The sequence below is a fragment of the Condylostylus longicornis genome, unplaced genomic scaffold, assembly GCF_029603195.1.
Source record: "Condylostylus longicornis isolate FDR11 unplaced genomic scaffold, ASM2960319v2 ptg000033l, whole genome shotgun sequence".
NCBI classification, from domain to species: domain Eukaryota; kingdom Metazoa; phylum Arthropoda; class Insecta; order Diptera; family Dolichopodidae; genus Condylostylus; species Condylostylus longicornis.
This window is the reverse complement of record NW_026578002.1, coordinates 956,851-976,358: the sequence shown is the minus strand read 5'-3', so window position 1 is coordinate 976,358 and position 19,508 is coordinate 956,851. Positions and strand designations below refer to the sequence as shown.

Sequence of the window (19,508 nt, the reverse complement as noted above, 5' to 3'; positions counted from 1 at the left end):
ATTAAGGTCTGATTTAAGACACGATTTAAATGGATAAGCTTGTTGATTCGCATCCTTGTCTCTTCGCAAGGAATGGGTGAATATCCGTCAGATACAACAACTGATACACCAGGGGATAGGATTAACTGTTTCTAACAGTAAGATATAAACCTTTGTATCGCTGTACCATAGTTATACTAGATTGCAACAATGTTCCCAGACTGCATATCTGTGTGAGGTTGTGAAAACCGTCGTTCTAGAGGGACGACTCCATCATCTTCTGTAGACGATTGAAAACTCCATCATCTTCTGTAGACCTGAGAAAACTTCTGCCGAATAACCGTTAACAAGAAGGTGAGAACATCACTTCAGGTTGCTGGCGTCAGGGTAGGCTCGGAGAAACTGACAAAAAGGAAACCTTAAACGACTCCAAAGGTTGCTGCAGGAAAATATTAGGCCCTATGTCAAAAGGGATTGAAAATTACATAGATGTAAGAGTGTATCCATATAAATCTGCAACATACTACGGCATGTATCCAAGAGCCTTAAATAGTAAAGAATCTGGTTAAGGGCTTACAGGTGAGCCATTGTACGATAATACAATTGGGGGCAGGCCTAGGACCTGCAAGTTGTTTTTTTAAAAACTAGAATATCTCAATCCAGATTACTATTCCAAGAATCAGGTAGTTGCGTTGGTGAAGGTAAGGTCTTCTAGGGGTTGAACAAAGTTTGTTGTATGCTCATCTTACCGTTCTGAGGCTGTGTTAATCTAAACGAACAATTGAAAGATCTAATAGGCTTCTGTGTTAGAAGAAACTTCCAGTTGATAATAGGGAGTAACGCCAATGCCGTTAAACCACATATTCTTAGGAAGTAGTGATTTAAATAAAAAAGGTGAGTGCCTACTTTATTTCATATGTAGTAATAAATTAAGTTATGAATAAGGAAAACCGGTCGACATTCATAAATGCAATTAGGGACGAGGTTCTTGATATCACTATGTGCACTGGATTTATCAGCAATAAGGTTGCTAGATGGCATGTCCCCATTTCCGATCAAGATTACGTTTGATATTCTGCTCTCCGAGAGGCTGAGGGTGATGTAGTCTTAAATGGGCTATTTTCTCCTTCAGGCCTTTTAAATCTTGAGGTGATGACGGGATATATTTATAAAATACCACTTGCATACACTGGGGAAATCGGACTGTCTCAAGCGCGATTTTTTTCGGGACAATGATGAGACCGCCGTGTACATTCTTTGTGACTGTGGAGCACTGGCTTGTGCTGCTTGAGTTTCCCGAGCTTTCGGTAACTGCTGCCTAATTCCCTTGGAGGTATGTCCAGCGTTATACTTGAATCAGGTATATTACAAGCGAATTGCTACACTGACTTGGGAGTATGTCCTCTTTCTCCATTCGGTTCCCTCAGAACCTACAAATCCATACTCATACACATACATACACACACATTCCAGATAATGATATGCTGATTAATTATAAATATTTTATTAGTTTTTATAATTTTTAAATTAAAAAATTGTCAGTTGCAGAAAACACGTTTTAATTTTAAATTAATTTGGCCTACAACTCATAATTTAATATTATAAAATAAAATGTTTATTAGTAATTTGACGTCTTTCTTAATAAGATTTATATATGAGACTGGAGTTATTTACTTTATAATTAATCGTGACTTATTAATTCAAATCATGTTTTTATATATAAAATAATTAGTTGTCTTTGATTTGACGTAAAAATAGAATCACCTTAATTTCAAGATTGTTCAATTACTCGTATCATACTCATGGAACTGTTTGAAAATTTGCATTATGCATGTTTGTTGATAAGTCACTAAAACCATTGAACATAACACAATGTTCTAAATTCATAAGCCATTGCAAAAAAGTAATTGCCAATGAGTAAATTATTATTCTATTACAAATAACAAAGAGATCCATCAACTAAGACACCTAGACCAAACAGAGGCTGTATTTAAAACAATTCACTAGAATTAAGGAGAAGGGAAATTTTATAAAAGAGGAACGGGAAAACTCGACAAGAACTAGACCGAAGAGTGTTACCGAGTCGGATTTATACTCTTGTATTGTATAAATGATTTAACCTTACTGAGTATCGAGTGTGTGACTTTGACAATATAACAGTGATAACACAATTTTTGACAGTTTTTAAATTTCATTGTGTAAATGCTTAATTTATGTTCTGATTCTAAACCTAAACTAAAGAGGATGTTTTAATTTGTTTAAGAAAAATGTGCTGCTAATATAAATGGTGTAATACAAATTACGAATATCCCTGAAATATTTTGAAATGAAGAATTGTTCACGTTCTCACACGAATTCCATGCAAGTTGAGGCAACTATATTTAGCGTGCAAAAACACAACATAAAATTTCAATGTCATTTAAAAGACAAATCCCGATTTCAATAGTTAAAATGAATAAAATAATGAACGCTTGAGCTTTTTTAGATCCGGTGTCATCAGATTTTAAAAATTGCAATTACTTAATTGCAATAGTATGTACATTCGATCATAATTACAGAAAATAATAATCGCAATTATAAAAAATAAACATAAGCCTTATCAAAATGATTATTTAATTGACCTTATTGAATTTAAGATAATCAACGTAAATATAATTAATTAATTGATTAAATAAATAAAAAGAAAATGTTTTTAATTTAATCTGAATTTAATAATGAATCGTTCATTAAAAAGTTGACTCGTTTGTTAAATAAATTTAAATAAATATAGTATTTTCATATAATAATGAATTTGTATTGAATTGTTAATGGATTTTAATAAGGAAATAATTATTAAGTATTTTAATTTCATAATTAATTTAAACTAAACCATCATTCATCTCAGGTTGCTTTTGAAAGCCCACCATAATGGTAAAAATATTGTTTTACAATATCTTTATTTCTAATACCTGATGGATTATTTTAAATGATTTGGATTATTTTACAAAAAATAATAAAACTATTGATTAAATTGGATGCAAACATATTATAATATGCAGACTAATTTAACCTCAGGACTTTTTAAATTAAGTTTTAAGGCAACGATAAAAATAAAAACAAGTGAGCTATAGATGTGCTATAAAATATGTTAAAAAAACTGTAAAAAAGAAATATGATGACAAGATAAATAACATTTATGTTGTTCAATTAGGAATTTTTTTTATCCATGTATGCTTGTGAGCGATCATATGAAGCTATAATTGTAATTCATATAGAAATAAGTCAAATAATTGGTTCACAATATACAAAAGTATAGAAATGTAGGAGTATTTCCAATAAGAACACCGTACAGTGAATTTCCCGAATTTGGAACAATCATATGATTGCAAACAAATGGGGCCAACACCTCTTCTTGGCCCGGAGCCCTTCTGTGGAATCGGACCATATACTATTCGTTGGGAATTAAGGAAGGAATCAGAAAGAAGGCGGTCGGAGAGCTGGAGAAGTCTTCCGGGGTTGCGACAAGCCAAGGAGCTAGTGGAAGATTATGACAAGAAGCGATTTAAGGAAATTATAGGGATGGGCAAGAACCAGGTGAGGGTCCTCACCGGCATTTTGACGGGTCACTGCAGGATTAGGGAACACCTCAGTCGGCTGGGTCTGGAAAATGAGGATACTTGCAGATTCTGTTTAGAGTATGGAGAGACTTCGGTGCACCTTCTGGGACAGTGTGATGCTCTTGCTCATAGGAGAGGGAGGTGCTGGAGGGCTTTGCTCTTACAGTGGCGGAGTTACGGTCTTCTGGTCCTTAAAGTTGCTTGAGTTCATCAGGATGGTGGGTCTCGAGTGTGTGTAGTAATGCATGCCCCGCACTCGGATGGGGGCGCACAATAGATCCTTATACGTAGTCGCGGTGCACTGTTGCCCCCGTTGTACAAATCAACAATCTACAAAACATAAACGTACAACTGTTTTTATTCTTCCAATAATTTTATATACAACGAAAACTTACGTTCCGGATTAAACAAACGAACTTAATTTGGACGAGAAAAAATAGAGTTGACCGTATCAACTCTGTGATACCCGTACAAATTTGTTATCCTATGTGCGAATAAATGTGCCATAGTTGACTATGGGGCAGGCTATGGCTTTAAAATTGCCGCATTAACATATTAATTCAGTATTGTATTCATCAGTATTGTGTTTTCAATATCTTCTATCCATGACAATGTTTTTGATGGAAAAATTTCATTTTTATTAAATTCAATTTACAATAATAAAATATTTATTAGAATTGTAGGCTTCAGTTGTTGCATTTCTTTTTTTTTAATTAAATTTTTAACATCTTATTATTTTTCGCTTAAAGATAAAATAAATTTAAATTAATTAATATACATGATAATCTTAGAATAATAAATATAATTTTATATTTGATTATTAATGTAAAGAAAATGTAAGGAAACTTTTAAATTAACATTTTATTAAAATTAATATAAAAAATTAATTGAATTGATTTAATTATGTTATATTACATTTATTCAGGTATTCGATTATATTATTAATTTTTATTCAAATTTATTATAAATTCTTACACATTATTTATTTATGAAATATTTTAGTAATCTGTAAAGAAAATCGTGTTAGTTTATATTGTTTGACATGCAAGGTATTCAATTAGAATATTAATAGTCTCTTTTATACTGTTATACTTTTTAAAAATCACATCAGAATATCATTATCATACCTGTGAGACTGACAATGAGCGTTCGCCATTATTCTCAATTTCTTTCGTGACTACCAATCACACAATGTCGTTTAAAATTCTAAATTCTAAGCTGCAAACAGCTTTGCATGTACTTAAAAAGTATTTAATAATTAATTTAATTTATATTTATTTAAATTAAATCTATAATCGGAAACAAATAGTTAGAATGAATAATTTAAATTTTGCAATTCATATTATTTAATGAGATTCGATCGACTGTATGAGATTCGATGAGATTGTATTACAATTTCAAATTTGATTAAAAAATTACAATGAAATTTTTGAAAAATATTAACATTAATAAATATTAATTTGGTGACTACAGTAATGATTGAGATTCACTTTGAGTTTAAAACAAAAACTTTAAAATTAGAATCAAAATTTGTGGAAAAGTATTCAGTGTATTGTTAAGTCAACCGTTTAGTACTTAAGTATCAAAGTAATTAAGAGTAATCAAATAGCTTTCGAGTGGTTCTTTGGAGAATCGCGAAACGACTATGACATTGACTTCTTATTACATTACATTCAATTTGAAACAAAAAGTTGTGTAATTTTTTATTTTCGGAAACAAGCTCTGACAAAGCTCTTTTAATTTATTAAATTAGACTCGAAGAATAAATAATGTTTATCTCTGATTAATAAGTACGAACATTTTTTAAATCACAATTTATAATTCAAAATCGGTAAATCAAACACATAACCTATTGAACTAATTAAACCTGAATAAGCCAGAAATAAATTTTAACATCATGTAATTTGTTTTAAAATTCTGTTTTGAAAATGAATTGAAATTATATGTAGTAGAACGACTTTTACATTCGTTATACTTGTGTCACGTTTTTTTATACGAGTCATACAATATTTATAGCGATTTTTTGAGTGTTATTTACTCAAAATTTGGCAATCTTCAAAATGTTTTATTTTTCTATTAATAAAGATTCACACACTTGGCAGAGAATTTTATTTATTTATGTTTACAGTATGTTTCGCCATTTATTCCAAAAATGTAATTATTTTCGTTCAATTACTGTTTGTACACAGTGTATTCCAGAAATTAACCAATTGTTATTAACATTTCTGCAAATTTTTATGTTAAATTTGTTGTGCGAACTGATACCAAAACTTTCAGTAAAATATAAGTTTACGACATTAATTTGCAAAAACAACAAAACTTCGGACGTTGAATAATTTCTCAACAACAATAATGCTGCAATACTACTGCATCCCAGTACAAAGATGTACATTATCAGAATTATGTATACTATTTTGTGACCTCCTGATCTTAGTAAATACTAGCATAATTGAATTAAGGTAAAAACAGCTTGAATATTTGTAATACACTTTGTAGCAATTATTTTATACTTTATGAAATTTTTAAATCGATTAAATTTCTGTTTGCAAAATTATTGGCATTCTGCCAAAAACCAATGATTTCAATGAACCGTATAGACGTGAACAATATTGGTAACATACGATTAATGTATGCTTAACACAATTTAAAACATGTAGTTGATTTATTGTGTCAACGTACACATCAAGAAATATTAAAGCTAAATACAAAATCATGAAAGAGTCATGAATGTTTAAAATTCAAAAAGTAGAATAATAAACCTTTTCTCTTTTACATTTGTAAATTTTATTCACAAATTTTAAATTAAAATTGTTTAAATAAAATTTAATTATTTCTCGATTTTCTTCACACACATTTTTTTTATATTTATACAAAGTAATCGATAACGCGATTATTATCAGCATGAAACCGAGGGAATTTTTTTAATATTTAAGGTTATTTAAACAAAATGGGAATACTTTCATATTATTATCTCAAGTTTAATTCAGCGATTAAAATTAAAATTCGCCTTTTAATTTAATTTCTTATTGGAATATTGAAGCATAATGCTCGCATTAATATTAATGAACAAACTTGTACACAATTTAGAATAATGCAAAATCTCTTTTAATTTATATCGTAATTCCATAATATTATTAAAATTTACTCAAAAATTTTAAAATTTAAGAAAAATTTTTATAAGTTTTAAATGATAATAATTTCAAGAATTAATTGAGTCCATTATACTTTTAATCATCAATAAAGCACGTAATCAAGGTAATTGTTAAATTTTAAATATAAGAAATTATTACCTAGATGTATATGCGTATGTGAATATTGTACGTATACGTCACATCTCGTAAAATAGTGAAATAATTATTTTTTTTTTCTGCAGTAATTTTTTGTACATTATGAATACGCGGTGCATTTTTAATTCAAGATTATCTTACACATTTACATTTTAATTATCATAAATTATTTCTCAAAGATCTTATAAAATCTTATATATAAAATCACACAATTTGTTCACATCAGAAGGTGACATCAATTAAAACAGATATGCAATCCAAATATGTTAAATTTTATTTTAAAATTAACGTCATCATTTTATTTTAAAATTTATTATGGTTTTTATTAAATATATATACATAATATTATGTAAACTATGGATTATGTATATATATGTGTTTTCTGAAATTCAAAATATATCAATAGCGATAATGTGTACCCGTAAATGTTTTAAATACCATCTAAAATTTTTAATACAAGATCCCCAATAGTTCATAACTTTCTCTATGTACGACTTTGAAAATAAGCTTTATCAGCAAAATAATGACTTCAATATTGTATGAAAACTTAAAACTTAATCATGTAATTTGCGTTACAAATCCTCTAAACCGCATATGGTCATAGACGGCCAAAGGCCATTTTCGCTTTCCGCAATATTTGGTATATGCCTTGTTTTGTTTTTTATCCGCCTCCGATGCTTTCATGGTAGTTGAATTAGGGCAAGTCCTAAACTTGGATGCCGACTTCTGCAGCTTTCCTATTTATGATGTTCATTTTGGTCTGCGCATATCCGCATACGTCTGAGCTAAAAAGCAGATATCGCCTATAAACTCAAGATCGCATTTTTGATACTCTTAGGCCATTCATGGTTTTCAAGTAATTTCTCAATATTTTCAATATTTAAGCAATATTAGAGAATCATTTACAAAATGTCAAAATATTATTCATATCGATAATACGTCAAATCAAATGCTATTTGTACTTTATTTGTATAGCTAGTACCATTTCTCGAAATCATTATTTTCTAGTTTTTTATAATATTAACTATTAAATAGGTTGCTCACAACTCAGCGCTTCAAAAACTTAATTTTTATCAAATTTTAAATCTAAACTTCAAAGTCAATTTAGTAAACAAAGTTTTCTTGAAAATATACATACATATAAATATACATATAAATATTTAACTATCTGTAAATTTTAATGTCGGGTCGGCTAGAATTTTATTTGTGTCGCTCTAACATTAAGTTAAAACATAAAAAATAATTATTCTAATACTCTAAAATTAACCAAACCAATATGATGTTTTTAAATACAAATTCTTGATGATTTTTTTTTAATTAATTGCATTTTTTGATACAGCAGTAATTTTAAATGCACAATCATGTACGTTCTAAAAATCTTATTAAAAATATTACAAAATATAATTTAAAGTTCAAGTCTACAAATCTGCACACGCATACTCCCCTTGTTCAGTAATATATAATTATTTGTTATACATGCAAGCGTATATAATAACTACTAACACACAATAAAAAAGAATCTTCATTTTGTTCATAAGCATTTAAGCCTATCTTTAAAATTACATAAAATATGCGCACAATTATTGTAACATAAAGTAGCACAAAATATTTTAAACCGGCATGCCACTCATAATATTAATATAAATGTTATACCAGTTATGCTTACATATATTATTAAAATAATGTATGCACATTCATTATTATAACATTGATGATATAATTGAGTTGAAATAAATAAAAAAAAACCAGTAATGAAAATATTTTGTTTTCCTTTTTATTTCATATTTTATTTCAAATATAATTTTTCTTAATAGACCCACAATATATTATGTACATGGTAGTAGTATGCATTTAAAAATAAAGTGTTTCATGCCAAGAATATTAATTAATAATTTTATTTTTTAACTTAAATTTAGTTCAGTAAAATATGAATGAGAAAACATTATTATTCCATTCAACTACTTACATCAACTGCTACTATACTTGTTTTATATTTAAGTTGCTGAATTACTTTAAAATTTATTTAACTGCATTTTACGAGTATCACTCTGTACTTATTTACTCAGTCAACAGTAGTAGTTATTACTACTATGTTTTGTGATCTTCATTCTTCAACTCAATATTATTATTATGGATATAGAAAATCAAATTGCTGACATATTATTGAAAATGAGAGTTTTACTCTCACTCTCAATACAATTTATAAATTTCAATATACTCTAAATATACAATATTTTCATTATAATACTTACCGTCATGAAGCTTACATGACATAATATTTTTATTTTTTGTTTTGAATTTATCATAATCATCTTTTTTACATTCCCATTTTTCCTACCTTATTCTTCTCAAAATAATACGTTATATGTATGTATGTATGTATTGTACATAATATGCTGGCTTAGCTGGTATCTATGTACATTTTGCTGACTAACATCTTGTTTACAATGCTATCTCTCATGCGATATTTCTTGCAGATTTACTTATAATAGCTACTACTAAAAAAAATTAAATAAAATGTTTTTTATGAGAAAAGGTTTGATCAAAGCACTTATAGGATATTTTGGAATTAATATTAAAAAAGGCAAATTTTGTCGGACATAGAATAATATTACTAATTTCCAAATTATTATAAAAGTAAGTTGAAAGATGTGAAAATATTGTATCGTAATTTCAAAAGTGGAGAATGTTCACAAAATTTGTTAAAATTTAAAAAGAATGCTTGCAAACTTTTGAAAATGATTAGAAAATAAATGCACTCTGTTTATGCGCTTGTTCGTGCGTCAACTAAATAACCTTATGCAATCGGAAACATGAGATAAAAATAATCTTTACAAGAAAACGCCTTCAAATTCCACAGCGAAAAAAAACAGTGACTTGTTCTTCAATCGCAAAACAACCCACAGCCATAAAAATTTTAATGTCAAAATGACTTTTGGAATTGGAATCTTTATTTTTTCGAAGCTGCTAGGCGTTTTTAAATTTCTGTAAAAACAAAAAAATAGTGGTAATCGCCTTTTCATCAAAAAATATTATGCCATTTTAAAATTTTTAAAATGCTTTTTTAAAAATTTTCCCCTACCCATAAAAATATGCCATATTTGTTCGCGCTAGCTTTTCAACCAAGTTAACATTCTGTCTTTTTCTATGAAAAATTTAATATTCATTTGATATATACATTGATCGCAAAATATATAAAACGTGTTACAATCCCAAATATTCAACCGTAATGTCAACTCAACCAAATATTTCAGACAATAACTAACTTCATAATAAAAATAGTAAACTACTAACGAAAGCGCCCACGGGGTACATTCATCGTTAATCACTACATGTATCACAAAAACTTTTATATGTAAAGATTACTATGCTGATTGTTAGTAAGCATTTATAAAAGAAGAAGAGAGAGCAGAAATCGTAAAAAAAAAATAGAAGAAGAAGACTAAAATAAATTGTTAAAACAAAAAAAAGAAATAACAAAAACAGCTGAGATTTTCTTGTTTTTTATTGAATGATAAAAAAATAGTAAATAAATTAAAAAAAAAAAAAAAGAAAAAAGAAAATAAATTTTCAGATGGACTTCAGTTAAAATGAAAAGCCTAAAAGCATTTTAGTTTGGCTCGTGTTGCCATCGCGTCTATATCGTTTATTTCGTTTCGTCCCATAGATTATTCCATATTTTTCGTCCCCGGAAAAAAAAGTGATTATTTAAATTTTCTTTATTTTTTTTTCAAATTTTTTTCAAAATATAATAATTTTGTAATAAAAAAATAAACTTAAAAAACTAATTTCAATTCTTCTGTCAAAAAGTTGAAACAAAATTTTTAAATTCAAGCAATAAGAATAATATTGAAATTTTCATTCAAAATAAGAAATTCTAGAAATTCAACATTTTATTTAAATTAGAGATTAATTATAAAATCAAACTGTTATACAGCAGTTGTAATAATTAATTAAAAAAAAATTTATAATAGCTATGAAAATTTTTTTGAATTCGATAATTTCGATTCGATTATTATAACAAAATTGTGAAGTGTGATATGACATTGCATATTTATTAAACGGGATTATTTTGTCGTATTTAAATTGAAATTGAAACAAAAGAGAGAAAATATAAAAGAAAATTAAAAATGCATTTGCATGCAATGTGCCACTTTTTCTCTTATTATGCTTTGAAATTTTAAATATGTACTTATTTTTTTTTTTTCTCTTTCGATTACAAAATTAATTTTATTTCTTAATTGTATATAATATACAACAATAATATAAAAATTCAGGTGAGACGATATTATTGAGACAGGTTGTTTATATGTAGATCGTGGGTGAAATATGTAAATTAAAATTTATTATCACATGTTTATTGGTTTATATAGAAAAGTTTTGTACTTGCAATAATAATAATTATTCGACATTTATAGTTTGAAATACTTTTAATTGTGCGAATGGTTTTTTTTTTAGTGTAATTTTTTACTTAGTAGTTATTTCTTTATTTTCTTTAAACTAATTTAAATTAACTGGAACAATAAATTATATTGATTTATTTAATTGCAATTATTGATAATATTTTATAGAATAATTTTTATATATAGAAATTGCATGTTACATGCAATAATTAATTGATTACATTAAATTATGACAAAATTATTGGTATATTCATTTGATTCTTTATAATTTTTTTTTGTAGTATGTAGAAATTAAATGAGAATGTTGTTTTATTCGAAATATTACAAAAAAAAATATTAATTATGAGTTACATTAAGAGTAGATGAATTTATTGTAATTAAATTGCTTATAAGTTCTTTAAAATAAATCATGAGTCATCACCAGTCTATGAAGTTATATGAAATGTAAATAATACCATGGATATTTTGAATTCTTCATATAGCATCTACACATATAAGTGGCTTCGACAAGATTTAAAAATCTTGTGCATTAAAGCGACAAAAGCGAAACAATGTTGGCTTATTACTGACCACACGACAATCTACTAATTGTGTATGTGTATACATATAAATTCAAAAAACTACTTTTTAGTAAGTGACAAAACAAAAACATCGTTATCAATCGACTATCTGACTGGTTGGAATAACACCTAATCCTAATTTACATGAATAAAGATAACTATATGAGAATTAAGTCGATTTTTCGATCCAAGTACTACATAATAAATAGTCGCATATGCTGCGCACTATATGTGGTTTCATAATGAGAACTGTACTGTCAGTAGTTCTAAACGTTCATAGTTTTGCAGTACATCGGAATTCGTATAGAAATTACAGAGATCTTGTACTAAAGAATATATAATTATTACTTTTTCTAGATAGATTTTGTACTTGTCTTGACAACTTTGCAAATCAACTAATTATCATAATTTAATTAGATAAATTTTTTTTACTTATAACTTTTTATTAGCATAATATTTAATTTAAATACATAACAGTTTTAATTAAAATATGTAAGAAAATATCAAGTAGAAGAACAGTAAACAAATTATCACAAACCAGAAAGAACAGGCATCTAACATTATCTGCACTTGTTTCTATTAAAGAAACAGGTGCAAAGAACGTTAGATCCACTTAAGTTGCATATTAAATTAATTATTTACATGTCAAATACAATTGATAATTTAGACCAAATTAACAAGTAAGAATATTTTCCCATACTCTGTACAAAAACTCTCGGCAAACATTCTGCCAGACAGTTTCTAGACCCACAAATAAATTTACATACCAATCGCACTAACATTGAAGAATAGTTTTGAAAATTTTTTGCTAATGCATTTGAATATCCGCATTTCATTATCAAAATTGTCTATACCAGAAGTTATGACAGGAACAGTTTTCGCCAACTTCTTAAAATAACTACGTGACTCACATTCAACTCATGGACTATGGATTGAATATGCCTTGTTTTTATCCTTCCTTACTGTAGTTCATGACCTAAATGAAAAACCATGGGTTATCTAGAATCCTAGTATTTAATAGGTAAACACAAGATAAAATTAAAATCCAGGAATATCACAAACCATTAATCGATTAATACACGTAGCAGCTATATATTATGCAATAACCCTTATGAAATTTATTAATAATCAATTGAATAATAGTTTTCACTTCTTATCAACATAGAAAAATTAAAATTAATATTTACCTTTATTTTAATTTGAACTCATAATGTTATGACCCGAATGTAACAACTAAAATTATAGGGTTTTTAAGTACTCCCACGAAAAATAAATTTAAAAAAAATTTTTTTTTGTTTTGAAAATTTACCAAAACGATTACAACTTAATAGAAAAATATTTTTTACTAGACAACATATTATAAATTTGTCCAAAATTTTTCGATCTCATACTAGAAATTAATCTCTTTGGATAACCATTTTGAACTCTTTTTTTTAATATCAATATATAAAGATACAAAAATTGACATGTACATGATATCGAAAATTCCAATAGCAAAAAATTGCAACATAAAATTGTATAAATTTTTTTCTTTTAGCACAATTTAAAAAAAATTGTGAAAAAATATTTAGTTGTTTAATTTTCTTCGTTTGTCCGTTCGTCTTCACAACAGAGCATTTTTTATTTATAAGCCTATAATAATGACTCATATGTATAATCCTATAGGTGGAAATAAGGATCGCTTAAGTTACCAGTGAGGAAAGCCAAGCTAATTGTCGGTCACTCGGCTGCCTCATTGCCGACGCACGATCCCAACATTTCTGCTGAAGACGCCTCATCTGTTTCAGTCCATACGCCTTCATATGACAACTTGACAGCCCTCAGAAAAGTTCGGGCCCGACAAAAGGCATCGTCGCTCACCATGTTGAAAGCATCTGCTCTTTTGTTGCCATATATACCGCATGCGCCGGGATCTACGGTGGAATAACAATATTCCTTCACCAAATTCCATTTTGGATTGGTAAGAGTCAAGCGGCCGAATCGGTACCTGCCTATACGAGATTATGTTAATACTTTTGTTCACATATTCCGTACGAATGTTTTCACGTACACAAAGGTCTAAAGCAAAGACTTCCGCTTGGAATACCGTTAAAGAGACCCCAAAGCTTCTGGATAGCATAAAGTGCGGTATCAGTTCAAAGACGCCTGATCCAATTCCTTCTGCAGTTTTGGATCCGTCCGTATTAAGAAATACCGCCCATACCGATATTTTGTTCTCCCAGCTTTCCCTGCTACGAAACACCACCTTGAATGCATTGCCACAGTTTAATTTGAGAAAGTTTTCCTACTTTCCTATGCGTCCGAAAATTTCTCACCAAGTAATATATTCCAAGTTTATATATCTATTTAATATTTCTTCGAATTGTTAATTCAAATACTTTTTTTTCTCACTACTCGCAACAGTGTATAATAGATGTGCTTCTCTGCAACTTGTTAATTTACTTCAAACTTATTTATTTCATAACAAAATTTTCTTTCACATTCTGTGAAATTTCATTCAATGAATTACTTATGCGATAGCAAATATTTTTCCATATATATGCACTCATATTAAAGTACATTTATTTATACATCGATCTAGGTAATAAGGAAATAAGATTTGATTTTTTAAGGTAAAATCTCATCCTTCTTACCCTTGTTGCTCTTTGATACATAAAGGTACACTAATAAAATTTTTGTTTTCATTCACCAAAAAATATTTCACACTGATTTGATTATATTTTATAATTTTAGAGAGAGATTGAAAGAGAGAGCATAGGTTACAGCATTTTTGATTATAGCCTTTTTTTTTTGTGAAAAATTAATATGAGCATGACGATAATGTCGAAATGGGATATATAGTGAAAACTACTTGTAACAACTAATAATCTATCATCAAATTATTAAAACAAATTTTTTTTAATTTATTTTGGTTACTAGTATATAATTGCAAAAAAAAAACCAAAAATTTAATATAGATTTTCTGTAAATTTTTGTATGATCAAAACGATTACCAAAAATTGCTTAACAAAATGGTTTTTAAACCTATCCATTATTATATAAGAATTCTTCATACTCGTATACACAAATAATATTGATTTTAATTGGATAAACAATAGTTTCTATTTAATTTTTCATCTTATTTAAAAATTTACAAAAATTGCTACGTTGAATTAAGTAATAATTGCTCAATTAATTTGGTAATATTTTGCGATGTCGCAAAACCTTTAATTCCCTTCAAATAGCAGGCGAACTTCAACTAATTTGTTTTAAACATAAAGCGGGATATAATAGTCTCTGACATTTGATAGTTAAAATTAATCAGTAATTACTATATTAATTTTAATTTAGCGTACAACAAAATTTTTGACAATAAATTTAACTTTATGGGTGTTAAAAAGAGCTCCAGGAACAATAGCTTCTCTTTCTCTTTATGAACTACTTATTTTTGCACTAAATAGACTTATACTTCTTTGAACATCCTCCACAGATCTATGGTAATATTACAACTATTAAACCACTTAATTTAATAACAATAATAAAGGCCTTCATATTTTCGTAATTAACGAAAACATGGCAACCCTGTAATTTTTGAATTAATTAAATACAAATTTTCGATTAAATTTTATAATTCAATTCGCAATATCATCTTTGCAAGCTACGAGTATTAAAGGAATTTTAAATTATTGGTTTATCTTAAAAGTAATTAAAACATTTAATGCGTAGATGCGAATAAGATGTACTTACATGCGATGTACTCATGTACATGTTTATGTTAACATTATTGACCTTAAAAAGGCTCAATGCTTTCATTTTCTTATCTTAACATGTCAATTTCCTTTGTTTCATTCTGGAATCATTTTAATTTTCTTTATCTTAACATTCATTTTGTTGATTCATTAAGTATTTATGAGATCTCAATTTTTAACTGTAAAAAATAAAAGTTTTATACATAAAACACTTTACTTTTCTACTTATTTTTTCTTCAGTATTGCCGGTAATATATATATATATATTTGTAATAATGATGTGCACTTTATGGTTTAAAGACTATCATAAAATTTCTTGTCTCGTTTATAATGTTGGGAATAGAAAAGTTAACATTGAATTTGATATTGTTAAATTAATTTTAAATTTTAACCCAATAGAAGGCGCCCCTTTTAATTTCAGTCAACTGTCTTGACAAAGAAGTTGTAATTTATTTGAACACTTGTGTTAATTGTCGTACTGGCGATTAAATTTAATGCATGATTAATGATGGTTAACATATGTGTTTTACTGCGTAATAATATTTTAAGCTTCGTATTTCTAGTGTCGTATAGATTGTCGCAATTCGTAATGAACATCCAACTGTTCTTCTTAATCTGAATGATTCTCACTGTCACAATTGAATTTAGTTCACATTCATAACCTTGAAAAAATTCATAACAGACACATGAAATCCTAGAGCTCTTTTCTTTACAAGAAAAACTACCTTGCTCAGGTATTTTATCACAATTTTAGGTTGTCGTATGTAAAATTATATTCAAAAAACATTGGTCAAACACATTAGTCTGAATAAAAACAAAAAGTTTCCTTAATTAATTCAGGTTATTAAAAGTCATGTTAGGTAAATGGATGCTTCTATAATTATATACGAGTACAAGATTTACGATAATAAAATATTATTTCGTATATATATAGAATTAATATTTTAATGCTAAAAGCCGATTACTTCATAATTTTTCAATCATAATTTAATTTTATTAATACTATCAGCGATTAAATTTGTTATACTAAATTTATTTTAATTTATTTCAATAATTTATTTATTAAGTAAGTACCTAATTCAAATAAAATTAATAATAATTCCACTTTAAAGTCAAGTGTTCCTGTATGTCCACTTCTACTAAATATTTCCCAAAAATAAATTAAATATTAATTGTACTATTGAATAAGTACAATGAAAATAACTTCAAACACCTCGTAAAGCATTCTTGTTAAAACAATTCCCTTCTTTATTTGGATTATTAAAAGATTAAAATGCAAAACTTATGTTATTAATATGAAAGTTTTGAAAAACAATTATCAAACTCAAACATTTAAAATTCTAAAAATTAGTAATACTTCCAGAGCAGTGTAGTATAACAACGACATATTCCAAGAAAGAGTAAGGCATGATTGAGACATGGTTCAAAAAATTATTAAGTATTTCAGTGTGCTCGTGACACACGTTCTACATAACAAGTTTTTAGTACTCGTTGTGTTTCAACACAAAATTTATCAGATTTTTAAATTTAATTAACCCAATGAACGGACCTCATTGAAATGGACCATTTTTTGTTATTTACTGAAATATTTCAATTAGTTCAAAGATCATTAAGCTTAAAGCGGGACTGAATATTTATTTCTTTCATTATTTCTACACAATTCCAAAAAAAGAATCAAACTGATTAAACTGACAACAGTGTTTGCCATAAAGTTACTTTCAACGTCTCATTCTTTATTATTCTTCATTCTGAAATAATTTTGAAAAAATCATTTTATACACTTGATACGTGGTATGATAAATAAACCAAGTATAGCTTACAACTTTTAATTCTCATTCTAAAAAAAATTTTATTAATTTACCTAAAAACCACTTAATTTATAAGTGGGTCTCATATTCCATTTCCTAAAGGTGTAAAGTTCAATTAAATTTTACAATTTAAGAACCAAATATAAACTATTGCTTTTTGTACCCGTGAACGCTTTTAATGCAAAATCAAAATTGTTAAATAAAATTATTAAATGATTTTTGGTTCAAATATGTACTCGTATATTAGAAAACGGAAAATATAATATTTCCAGGCATGTAAATAAAACATGTGTGTATGCATACGTAGATTGTAATCAATTGGCTTTTAATATAGATTTGTATAGCTTTTGATATTAAAATTAAACAAATTCTTCTCCATATAAAAATCTTGCAGAACTTAATAAAATTCTTTTTTATCGTTATACTTTTGTTATTAATAGCTGTTATATTTTAAGGTCTTGCTTGAATTTAAAGCTAAATTGAACCTCATAATTAATTTAAATTATGCCGATTATAATTATGAATAAAATTAAGATATACCAAGAAAAATTTGGGAATAAATTATTATTACTCTATTATAACACTTACTATGCTTTTCATAATTATGCAAAACTTATTAACTCAAAAATAGTAGCTTCTAGTTAATCGAATTTGAAAATTTATTGTGATGAGAATTTTGAGAATATTTGCTGAAATTTTTTATTTAACTGCTTTATTTCTTACTTGTTCTTGTGATAATTTTTTCGAATTAAACAAGATTTTTTGTATTATTTTCTTTGAAGTGGTTTGATCAAATTTTTCGACCATCCGGACCTTAAAATGATCCTAATTAAATATACTTTTATCGGAATATAAGCAAATTTAATGGAAAATATGGCAAATTTTCCGCATACTCCTTGAATAATTAAGTTTCGATGTTTCTTACATTTCAGTTACGGAGATGTGCATTTCCATCGAAATCTCGATATACCAAATTTGAGTCCATGTATCTGTGGATTCTATTTGTGTAATCACAACTTCTAAAAGTTCTATAAGCTTGCATGCTCGTTTAATGGTTTATTGTACCACTTGTACCAATTTGTAACTATTTTTCAATAACGTCAACTAAAAAAAATATTTTAGCCTCTCAATGCTTCTACCTCTCAAACAGGTTGCAATAGGGGTTTACTATAGAACATTTCTTTTCCTTACTAAAACAATATACAGGTTCACCATTATAAAAAACATCCTGCACGAAAATTTTGTTTAGTTAATTTTTATATAAGAACAAATCATTCGCAAGATTTTTTTTAGGTCAGTTTTTCAACTTTTAAGTTTCGAAAATTTTTATGCACACAATACCCTTTCACTCATTTTCAGCATTCTTAACTTGATACATTTTATTTTCAAAATGGCATCCCATCTTTTATAATCTTTATAACAATAAGGCAGCAATTCAATTTAATTATAGAAATATAAACAATTTGATGTGGTGATTTTTATTATAAAATCTTCATGTGCATACCATAAACTTATGGTATACATGTTGCGTATGTAAGACGGAGTTAAACGTTTAAATTTTCTTAGATTGTTGCCCAATATCATTTATTTTCATATTTTCTTTTCAAAAACAAAAAATTCATTTAATTTCGTGGGAAAAAAACTTACACGAGCAGAAATTACTTTACGTTCGTAAAAACCATTTTTTTTAAAATTTGTAATAAGATATGTTAGAATCATAACCAAATATTTAACCTACTATACCATTCAACTTTTGCTTGAAAGTTTAGGTTACTAATTGTAAATATACGAATGGTAATTGTATATTTGCTCTTTTATGTCATTTTTCTTTAAAGAGAACTTTATCGTATACGGTAAGAATTTCTTACCAATTCAAAATTCAATTAAGAAAAATAAACTTAATCTTAAATTTTTGGTGCAAATGAATTTTTTTTTTCTAAATTAAAAGTGTTGTATCTGCAAATAAACTAGAATATTGCACTTAAATTTGGTAGTAATGCCATTTGGTACGAAAAAATTATAGATAAAACAAGTTACTGTAAAATCACAGCTCTTGCACTAATTTCACTTTTTTGGCAAATTTAAGTTTTAAATTAAATTCATAATAAAATCTATGGATTTATTAGCACAATTTTTTTATACACAAC

The 19,508-nt window shown here is 27.1% G+C and overlaps 1 protein-coding gene across 2 annotated transcripts in view; it reads left to right on the top strand.

The window, feature by feature from the left end:
- Positions 1-10,431: 10,431 nt before the first annotated feature.
- The window catches only part of LOC129608637 (putative mediator of RNA polymerase II transcription subunit 15), a 29,169-nt gene continuing 20,092 nt past the window's right edge, over positions 10,432-19,508 (top strand). Inside the window, exon 1 of one of the 2 annotated variants that reach the window (XM_055520280.1) lies at positions 10,432-10,562. The gene's annotated coding sequence lies outside the window, so the exon portion shown is untranslated. Of the gene's footprint in view, positions 10,563-11,031; positions 11,051-19,508 lie in introns of those variants that run through there. The other variant, XM_055520279.1, reaches the window with a different exon arrangement.